The sequence below is a fragment of the Cervus elaphus genome, chromosome 20 (genome assembly GCF_910594005.1).
Source record: "Cervus elaphus chromosome 20, mCerEla1.1, whole genome shotgun sequence".
In the NCBI taxonomy this organism is placed as follows: Eukaryota; Metazoa; Chordata; class Mammalia; order Artiodactyla; family Cervidae; genus Cervus; species Cervus elaphus.
In genome coordinates, this window is record NC_057834.1 from 43,247,886 (window position 1) to 43,259,386 (window position 11,501).

Below are 11,501 nucleotides of genomic sequence, written 5' to 3' on the forward strand. Positions count from 1 at the left end.
TCATGTAAAGGGGTTTTCTAAAATGTGATCTTTAACTATCTACTCACATTTAAGAGTGAGGCACATAAAAAACACTTAAAAGGCGTGTGTAATCATGTATGAAAGTTGGTAGGCTGCATGGTGGTGAGGGGATGGAACAGGTATTTGGCCATTTTCTACTATTTTGTCAGGATGTCTGGACTTGTGTCTTAGGCTAATCAGTTTCTCCAGAGAGGAAATCTCTTTTTTACTTGAAGTTGCATCCAATTGTAAATGGAGACAAGAAAGGGGTTGATTTTTCAAGGAGAGTTCTCATTGAAATATAGATTTTCCACTTTTTTTTTTTTTTTTTTTGCCAGTTTTCATTACATCTAACCTACCTTAGTTACGCCTGGTATCTCTGATTTTATTTTAGTTTATTTTGACCTCTATGGGCCAGAGTTGGGAAGGGAATTTAGTTGTTTTTAACATGACCTTTTGCCATTTCTTCTGTTTTAGCCTTACACTCACCCTCATCTTCAAGGGTTCTTGGTGTCTCCAAATTTAGCATCTTTGTGGGGTTCTACAGTGTAAATCAGATTGTCTTTCAATTTCCTGCAGACAGTAAAGTTTTAACTTTCTCCTCTCTGCTAGGGCAATTACCTCTAGTCTAATGGGATTTCTAAGGGGAATCCCCATAATAGCATTCCTGAACATTCCTGAACAAGTTGAGAAATGAAACAAGAAGTAAATATGGAGGTCAATTATTACTTTTAGAGGCCTTATTACTATCAGAGGCCAGGTTGGAGGGTGCAGCTTAGTGTGAGAGTCTGTGGGCCTGTTAACTGTTCCCCAGAGCCAGGCAGCCTGGCTGGGGCAGACGTAAGCGTGGAGGAGCACAGCAGAATGTGTGTGTGCTGGTGAACAGGCTCCCTCTCCCAGGAGAACAGAGGATGGACGAGGTGGAACACTCCACTGAGGGTGCAGGAACAGAGGGCTGGGAGAGGCCCAGCTACACTAACTGAGCTCTTTTTGTCCCAAGAAGGAAAACATCAGAAGTGAGGAAAATGCATTTCTGAACTACATGGTCCATGAGCTTTATAGATTCCAAAATTTTGTTGCGCTCTCTCAACTCTTCTCTCCTTGATCAGTCTCTTTGTTCTTTTGGGTTTAGGTTTATCTCTTTAAAGTCATTTTAATTGGCTTGGGAAGGAATGGAGTTAAGCAGGTACTGTATTAAATTCTCCATGTTTAACTACAAGTTTAAAGTTATTTTTTGAATGTTACCTTGTTATTGAGGTTACATATTTCTTTTAAGGCAAATATTTATTATCTGTGCTACTGGAGAAATTCAGTGATGCAATAATTCTTAGAATGCAAAATCTCTAAATCATTTCTACTTGCAAATCTATTTACAATATGGATTTATTTCTGGGAGACTTACTTTCCTAACTTTGTTTGACTTTGACTAATGTTAAAACTGGTTTGTACTTTCTTAGCATGTAAAGAGGTGACTCAAACTGCGAAATCTCAACCTAGAATTTTAATCTGTTGCAGATATTTCACAGAATTTGGTATTCACATAGCAGTAGTCAAGAATTTATTGATATGTATGCTTCCTTCTTTGCCATTCACTGGTAATCCCTACAGAGAAAAGAATCCCAAATTTAAAAAAGAATGTGATTAGAAAAACCTAGAGAATGTGTGGTAGTTCAAACATTATATAGTACTCATGGTGCCAATCAAAATCTCTTCTCAAAAAAGTCTGATAAATATCTTCAACTAAGTTTTAATAGAATAATTAACTATACTTATTAATTAACCTATGCCCCAACCATTAACGCTGAAGAAGCTGAAGTTGAACGGTTCTATGAAGACCTACAAGACCTTTTAGAACTAACACCCAAAAACGATGTCCTTTTCATTATAGGGGACTGGAATGCAAAAGTAGGAAGTCAAGAAACACCTGGAATAACAAGCAAATTTGGCCTTGGAGGACAGAATGAAGCAGGGTAAAGGCTAATGAGTTTTGCCAAGAGAACGCACTGGTCATAGCAAACACCCTCTTCCACCAACACAAGAGAAGACTCTACACATGGACATCACCAGATGGTCAACACTGAAATCAGATTGATTTCTCCTGTATAGGAGAAGCTCTATACAGTCAGCAAAAACAAGACTGGGAGCTGACTGTGGCTCAGATTATGAACTCCTTATTGCCAAATTCAGACTTAAACTGAAGAAAGTAGGGAAAACCCCTAGACCATTCAGGTATGACCTAAATCAAATCCCTTATGACTATACAGTGGAAGTGAGAAATAGATTTAAGGAACTAGATCTGATAGACAGAGAGCCTGATGAACTATGGACGGAGGTTCGTGACATTGTACAGGAGACAGGGATCAAGACCATCCCCATGGAAAAGAAAGGCAAAATGGTTGTCTAAGGAGGCCTTACAAATAGCAGTGAAAAGCAAAGGAGAAAAGGAAAGATATTCCCATTTGAATGCAGAGTTCCAAAGAATAGCCAGGAGAGATAAGAAAGCCTTCCTCAGCGATCAATGCAAAGAAATAGAGGAAAACAACAGAATGGGAAAGACTAGAGATCTCTTCAAGAAAATTAGAAAAAAAAAATTAGAGATACCAAGGGAACATTTCACGCAAAGATGGGTTCAATAAAGGACAGAAATGGTATGGACCTAACAGAAGCAGAAGAAATTAAGAAGAGGTGGCGAGCATAAACTGAAGAACTGTACAAAAAAGATCTTCACGATCCAGATAATCACGATGGTGTGATCACTCACCTAGAGCCAGACATCCTGGAATGTGAAGTCAAGTGGGCCTTAGAAAGCATCACTATGAACAAAGCTAGTGGATGTGATGGAGTTCCAGTTGAGCTATTTCAAATCCTGAAAGATGCTGTGAAAGTGCTGCACTCAATATGCCAGCAAATTTGGAAAACTCAGCAGTGGCCACAGGACTGGAAAAGGTCAGTTTTCATTCCAATCCCTAAGAAAGGCAATGCCAAAGAATGCTCAAACTACCGCACAATTGCACTCATCTCACACACTAGTAAAGTAATGCTCAAAATTCTCCAAGCCAGGCTTCAGCAATACGTGAACCGTAAACTTCCAGATGTTCAAGCTGGATTTAGAAAAGGCAGAGGAACCAGAGATCAAATTGCCAATATCCGCTGGATCATCGAAAAACAAGAGTTCCAGAAAAACATCTATTTCTGCTTTATTGACTACGCCAAAACCTTTGACTGTGTGGATCACAACACACTGTGGAAAATTCTTCAAGAGATGGGAATACCAGACCACCTGACCTGCCTCTTGAGAAACTGGTATGCAGGTCAGGAAGCAACACTTAGAACTGGACATGGAACAACAGACTGGTTCCAAATAGGAAAAGGAGTACGTTAAGGCTGTATATTGTCACCCTGCTTATTTAACTTATACACAGAGTACATCATGAGAAACACTGGGCTGGAAGAAGCACAAGCTGGAATCAAGATTGCAGGGAGAAATATCAATAACCTCAGATATGCAGATGACACCACCCTTATGGCAGAAAGTAAAGAGGAGCTAAAAAGCTTCTTGATGAAAGTGAAAGAGGAGAGTGAAAAAGTTGGCTTAAAGCTCAACATTCAGAAAACTAAGATCATGGCATCTGGTCCCATCATCTCATGGGAAATGGATGGGGAGACAGTGGAAACCGTGTCAGACTTTATTTTTTTGGGCTGCAAAATCACTGTGGATGGTGACTGCAGCCATGAAATTAAAAGACACTTACTAAAAAAAAATAATAATAAATAAATAAAAAAATAAAAGATGCTTACTCCTTGGAAGGAAAGTTATGACCAACCTAGATAGCATATTAAAAAGCAGAGACATTACTTTGCCAACAAAGGTTCATCTGGTTAAGGTTATGGTTTTTGCAGTGGTCATGTATGGATGTGAGAGTTGGACTGTGAAGAAAGCTGAGCACTGAAAAATTGATGCTTTTGAACTGTGTTTTTGGAGAAGACTCTTGAGAGTCCCTTGGACTGCAAGGAGATCCAACCAGTCCATCCTAAAGGAGATCAGTCCTGGGTGTTCATTGGAGGGACTGATGATGAAGCTGAAACTCCAGTACTTTGGCCACCTCTTGAGAAGAGTTGATTCATTGGAAAAGACCCTGATGCTGGGAGGGATTGGGGGCAGGAGGAGAAGGGGACAACAGAGGATAAGATGGCTGGATGGCATCACAAACTCGATGGGAATGAGTTTGAGTAAACTCCGGGAGTAGGTGATGGACAGGGAGGCCTGGCATGCTGCGATTCATAGGGTCGCAAAGAGTCGGACATGACTGACCAACTGAACTGAACTGAACTGAACTGAATTAATTATCCTGGAGTTTTTGCATCTCAACAGGGGTCCTAAGATTAGATATCTATGTGTGGCATTTTGAGCATCAATGGTAGGTAAGGATATCTTAGGGAACATAATATTTTGTGTACATGAATTAAACATGATTATAATGGTTCCCTTTGAAAATAGATTTGAAGTTTGATCAGAGGAACTGGGTTTGGGATTCACCTTCACGAAGCACTAATCATAAGACCTTGGGCATATCCCTAGTTTTTTAGTTGTTTATTCCTATTGTTTAGTTATCCATTGCTAATAAGTCACCCTAAAACTGAGTATTTAAAAATAACAACCATGCTGGGAATTCCCTGGAGGTCCAGTGGTTAGAATGGCCTGCTTTCACTGCTGGGCCTGGGTTTGATCCCTGGTTGGGGATCTAAGATCCTGCAAGCCACATTTCGTGGCTGGAAAAAAAATAAAGTAATAGCCATGTTTTATTTGCTCAAGATTCTGAAATTAGGGCGGGGCATGGCAGAATGGCTCATCTCTGGTCCATATGGTGTTGGCTTGACAAGGACTTGGGGATCCAAGATGGCTTCACTCACATGGCTGGGGCCTCCATTGGGCTGGGAGAGCTGGGGGATGTCTGGGTTCTCTCTCTTTATAGTCTCTCTTTCTCTAGGGCCTCTTTCTATATATGGCCTCTCTTTAGTTGAACTTCTTTATATATATAACAACTTACTTTGCCTTGGAGAGTGTTGACCTGGAAGCTTTCCATAGCATATTAAAATGCTGGGCATTGTAGAATTATGTTCTCTCGGTATTCATCATCTATGCTCTTGTCAAGAGGGGCAGTAGTGACCCTGTTGGATGGTTTTCTGGAATTTTTCAGAGGTATGGGCAGGAAAAATTTCTGGTGGTTCCGAATCAGTCTGAACTCTGGAGAAAATGCACTTGCATTGGTTGTACCAGCTTAGTTTTGTCTTGAGGCTGCAAGTAAACTAGTTTGGAAAAGGGAAAGGTAAAAAGTTAAGAGAAAGTGAAATTTGAAGTCATCCTTAACTCCTTTCTATTCTGTCACCTATGCCCCAAGCAGGCATTAACCAACCTCTTTATTTTCTAATGGAAGTATGAATTTATTTATTTATTTATTTTTGGAAGTATGATTTAAATTACCATCTGAGGGTTGAGACACAGTCAATCACTAAACATGTCTTGAGGACCCACCTTGTTCTCAGCCCTGTGCTAAGTCCTGTGAGTGATGCCAGAGGAAGCTGAGCTATTGGCTTGTTTTCTCTCTAGGAAATTCCACTTTGGTTGGGCAAACCAGAATTAAATAACATAAGAAATGGCAACCCACTCCAGTATTCTTGCCTGGAGAATCCCCATGGACAGAAAAGCCAGCAGGCTACAGTCCATGGGGTCACAAAGAGTTGGACATGACTGAGTGACTAAGCACAGCACATGAGTAGGAAATGGCAACCCACTTTAGTATTCTTGTCTGGAAAGTTCCATGGACAGAGGAACCTGGCAGCCTACAGTCCAAGAGGTTGCAAAGAGTCAGATATGACTTACAAGGCAGCATAGGATAAATGTTGAATAGGTAGTTTAATAAGTTCTAATGATTCAGGGGAGGTAAAATCTTTTTGGTTAAAGTAGGAGAAAAGCCTGGTGGTTTAGTCGCTAAGTCGTGTCTGACTCTTGCAACCCCATGGACTGTAGCCCGCCAGGCTCCTCTGTACATGAGATTCTCCAAGCAAGAATACTGGAGTGGGTTGTCATTTACCTTCTCCAGGGGATCTTCCCCACCCAGAAATCAAACCCGGGTTTCCTGCATTGCAGGCAGATTCTTTCCCAACTGAGCTATAAGGGAAGCCCAGATCAGCCTAAGCAAAACTAAGAAGAGTAGAATGACTATCACCTGTACAGAACAAAAGGATACTAGTGAGACTTGATCAGAAAAATGTGATCTATGGGGTTATTCAGGGCTTCCCAGGTGGCGCTGTGGTGAAGGGCCCAGCTGCTGATCAAGGAGACACAGGAGATGAGGGTTCAATCCCTGGGTCGGGAAGATCCCCTGGAGTAGGAAATGGCAAACCACTCCAGTATTCTTGCCTGGGAAAACCCATGAACAGAGGAGCCTGGTGGGTTACAGTCCATGAGGCTGCAAAGAGTTGGACACACCTGAGCTAGAGCTAGAGAGGGGGTTGTTCAAGCTCCTATTGCTGTGTGAGAACTCCAAATTGGGAGGGTTAAAGCAGTTGTGATCATTTTATAATTTCTCATGACTTTGTGGGACAGGAAGCACACACGGGTTCAGCTAGGTGGTTCTGGCTCAGGATTTCTTATGTGATTGCAATCAGACAGTGGCTGGAGCTGGAAACACAGGGTCCTGGAGAAGCTGAGGATTGGCTGGGTACCTCTCACCTCTTCATGTTGGCTGGAGGCTTCTCTATGTGATTTCTCTCGTTGGTTAGTTTGGGCTTCCTTAGAGGCCCCAACTTCCAAAAAATACTTCAACCTTACTCTCCTCCAGACTTCTGATTTCCTGCCAGCACCCCTCCCCCCTGGACCAAATACAGGAAGTCATAGGACTTGATGCACTTCATGTGGCTTTGGGTCACAGATCAGTGTGGAGAAGGGTGAAGAGTAGATCTGGAGAGGCAATAGAAAATATTCAGCAGCTGATAATTTTAGTTTTTGAACATTAAAGACATACTGAGTTAAATAATATCCTGATGCATGGTTCTTATTGGTGAATTAACCGCCAATCTCATTCATTCCATACCTTTGATCCTAAATACTTAATCTCACTCTTCATTCGGGCCACTTAAACCCCGCCTCGTTCAGTTCAGTTGTTGCTCAGTTGTGTCTGACTCTTTGAGACCCCATGGACTGCAACACACCAGGCTTCCTTGTCCATCACCAACTCCCGAAGCTTGCTCAAACTCATATCCATCAAGTTGGTGATGCCATCTAACCATCTCATCCTCTGTTATCCCCTTCTCCTGCCTTCAGTTTTTCCCAGCACCAAAGTCTTTTACAGTGAGTCAGGTAAATTCTGATTCTTCGCATCAGGTAGCCAAAGTATTGGAGTTTCAGCTTCAGCATCAGTCTTTCCAATGAATATTCAGGACTGATTTCCTTTAGGATGGACTAGTTGGATCTCCTTGCAGTCCAAGGGACTCTCAAGAGTCTTCTCCAACACCACAGTTTAAAGGCATCAATTCTTTGGCACTCAGCTTTCTTTATAATGCAATTCTCACATCCATACATGACTGGAATGGAAAAATTGTAGCTTTGACTAGAGGGACCTTTGTTGGCAAAGTAATGTCTCTGCTTTTTATGAAAGTTGCTCAGTCATGTCTGAGTGGGTAGCCTTTCCCTTCTCCAGGGGATCTTCCCAACCCAGGGATCGAACCCAGGTCTCCCACATTGCAGGCAGCTTCTTTACCAGCTGAGCCACAAGGGAGGCTATCTCTGCTTTTTAATATGCTGTCTAGGTTGGTCATAACTTTCCTTCCAAGGAGCAAGCATCTTTTAATTTCATGACTGCAGTCACCATCTGCAGTAATTTTGGAGCCAAAGAAAATAAAGTCTCTCACTGTTTCCATTGTTTCCCCATCTATTTGCCATGAAGTGATAGGACTGGATGCCATGATCTTAGTTTTCTGAATGTTGAGCTTTAAGCCAACTTTTTCACTCTCCTCTTTCACTTTCACCATGAGGCTCTTTTGTTCTACGCTTTCTGCCACAAGGGTGGTGTCATCTGCATCTCTGAGTTCATTGATATTTCTCCTGGCAATCTTGATTCCAGCTTGTGCTTCATCCAGCCCAGCATTTCTCATGATGTACTCTGCACAGAAGTTAAATAAATGTGGTGACAATATACAACCTTGACGTATTCCTTTCCCAAATTGGAACCAGTCTGTTTTTCCATATCTAGTTCTAACTGTTGCTTCTTGACCTGCATACAGATTTCTCAGGAGGCAGGTAAGGTGGTCTGGTATTCCCATCTCTCAGAATTTTCCACAGTTTGTTGTGATCCACCACACAGTCAAAGGCTTTGGGGTAATCAATAAAGCAGAAATAGATGTTTTTCTGGAACTCTCTTCCTTTTTCAATGATCCAACAGATGTTGGCAATTTGATCTCTGGTTCCTCTGCCTTTTCTAAATCCAGCTTGAACATCCGGAAGTTCTTGGTTCATGTACTGTTGAAGCCTGGCTTGGAGAATTTTGAGCATTACTTTGCTAGCGTGTGAGATGAGTGCAATGTGTGGTAGTCTGAACATTATTTGGCATTGCCTTTTTTTGGGATTGGAATGAAAACTGACCCTTCCCAATCCTGTGGCCACTGCTGAGTTTTAAAAATTTGCTGGCATATTGAGTGCAGCACTTTCATAGCATCATCTTTTAGGATTTGAAGTAGCTCAACTGGAATTCCATCACTTCCGCTAGCTTTGTTTGTAGTGATGTTTTCTAAGGCCCACTTGACTTCGAATTCCAGGAGGTCTGGCTCTAGGTGATGTCTGCCTCATTATTTCAGCTTAAAATGTATTTAAGTTCATGAATTTGGCTTTTTCTTTAACTATATTGTTTTTAAAAAATTAATTAGTTATGTTTTTGGCTTGCTGGGTCTTTGTTGCTGCGCATGGACTTTCTCTAGGTGCAGTGAGGGAGGGCTACTTTTTGCTGAGATGTGCGGGCTTCTGACCGTGGTGGCTTCTCTTGCTGCACAGCATGGGTCCAGAGTTGTGGCTCAGTACTTGTGGCACACCAGCTTAGTTGCCCTGCAGGATGTGGAATCTGCCTGGACCAGGGATCGAACTTGTGTCCCTGCATTAGCAGGCGGATTTTTAACCACTGGACCACCAGAGAAGTCCTTTCTTTCATTTTTTTTAAATTAAAATTAAAAAAATAAAGTATGATTGATTTCCAATGTTGTCTTAGTTTCTGGTATACTGCAAAGTGATTCAGTTATACTGTACATATATAAATATATTCTTTTTTTATATTCTTTTCCATTGTGATTTACTATAGGATATTGAGAATATAGTTTCTTGTGCTATATCATACGGCCTTGTTGTTTATTCATGCTGTATGTAATAGTTTGCATCCCCTAATCCCGAACTCCCAATCCATTCCTCCTCTGCACTGCCTACCCCTTGGCAGCCACAAGTCTGTTCTCTATATCTAAGTCTGCTTTTGTTTTTTATATAATTTCATTTGTATAATATTTTAGAGTCCACATATAAGTGATATCATATGATCTTTGTCTTTGTCTGACTTAATTCACTTAGTATGATCATCTCTAGGCCCATCCATGGAGCTGCAAATGGCATTATTTCATTATTTTTTATGGCTGAGTAATATTCCATTATATTATACATATACACAATATACATCTTCTTTATCCATTCATCTTTTGATGGACATTTAAGTTGTTTCCATGTTTGACTGTATTTCATCTTTTATCCTTCACTTAGCTCCATGCACTTGTCCACTAGCTTGGTGGTATTCTTCATTCAACCCCTTCTGAGGCACCTTTCTTTCTGTGCACTAGCCTTATGGGGAATCTTTCCTGTCCCGCATCTTGTTTATCCTAGCTTCTTGACTGAGACTAGAAAGTTTCAAGGTATTGAGATATGAAGATAAAAGATGATATGAGGGTGGGGATAACAGGTATGGGGGTAAGGTCCACTTTTGGAATCCCTGTCTAGGCTTACTATGGCCTTTCCTCACGTTCATTATTTCTAGCCCAGTCTCCCATCCTACCTATTGTGTTCTGATAAAAAAGTCCTACTGTTTAACCCCAATAATCATCTATCCCTTGAAACTCTTTGGCTTTCATATATTTCCCCTCTACAAATTCACCTCCTTCTTTTCTTTTTTTTACCTCGTTCTTTTCTACTTGCTCCTTAGCTTCTCTGACAGCTTTGGTAGACAGCTTAACGTCTGTTTCCTCAACCATGTTTTGCTCTCCTTTGCCTGATAAGTCTTATATACATTCTCTGCGGACATCTTATTTTGTTCTCATGCCCTCAGCTATCACTCATATATGGATGACTCCCTAATCTAACGCTTTCCCCGAACTGTCTTTGGGATTCCACTCAGAGTTTCAGATTGCAATGGCTAGTGGGATCAGAACACAGAACTTCCTAAACTGGTACTAAAATGTGATTCTTTATAGTCCCCTTTTTCCTTGTCTTGCTTTAAAAAAAAACAACACAACAACTCTTGTTGAACTGTTCCTCAGTTCATTTTGATTCATTCTTGTATCATCTTGACTTCCTTTGGCCTGTGTTCAAACAAAGACTAACTCCAAATACCTGCCCCCATCATATCATTTTATACCAAAATCTCTCCTTCTTCTGCTGTTTTTATCTTCATAAAACCTCCTTTTCAGGGAATTCAAAGGAAACACTTGGCAAGGAAAAGACAATCACTATTTTGTTTTCTTTTATTTAACATGACAAATTCCAAATATTTACATTTTAAATGCAAGCCTGTTTCAGGAGCTGTGTGTTTTGTTAGGGAGAAGTATGGAAGGTGGGGCAATGTGGAGCCCTTAGAAATCTGATAGGAAATCCTAAGGTCTCTAACCTGAAAAACTGGAAAAATAGTAAAGAAACAGTTCTGAAATTTGGACTAAGTCACCTACTTCCTTCCCCAAGGTAGCGGGACTTTCTTTGGGTATTTATCCTGAGAAAGGTGTAAGGGAATGGAAAGAACAGAATTTAAGCAAGAACTAAGAAAGGCTAAACTCTCAAGAACAAAAGTTTAAAAAATCATTCTTATACCGCTTTTATATTCCACACTGACAGACTTTTAAAAGCACATTTAAACTACAGATTTCCTTGGAAACCGACCAAAGGGATTTTAGAAAGCAGAGGCATTGCGGTGCTATTCATATGCGCACTGATGTCTGATTTTCGTTAGGCCAGCATTATTTTCCCTCCAAGGCCTTAGTGTTTATTACAGCAACAATTACCTCAAGAACAAGTCCTCTAGGGTAGTTTTGTTTAAAGGTGCCTAACTTATCATACTTCACCCAACTACTTTCAAAATCGTTTAGTCCTTCATGCTGAAAGTTAAAACTATCATCCTTATCCCTGTTCTGGTTCTGCAGCTGAAGCCTATCTCCCGCAGGACAGCGCCACGAAGGCATGCTTTTTACGTGATGAGCACGTTGCT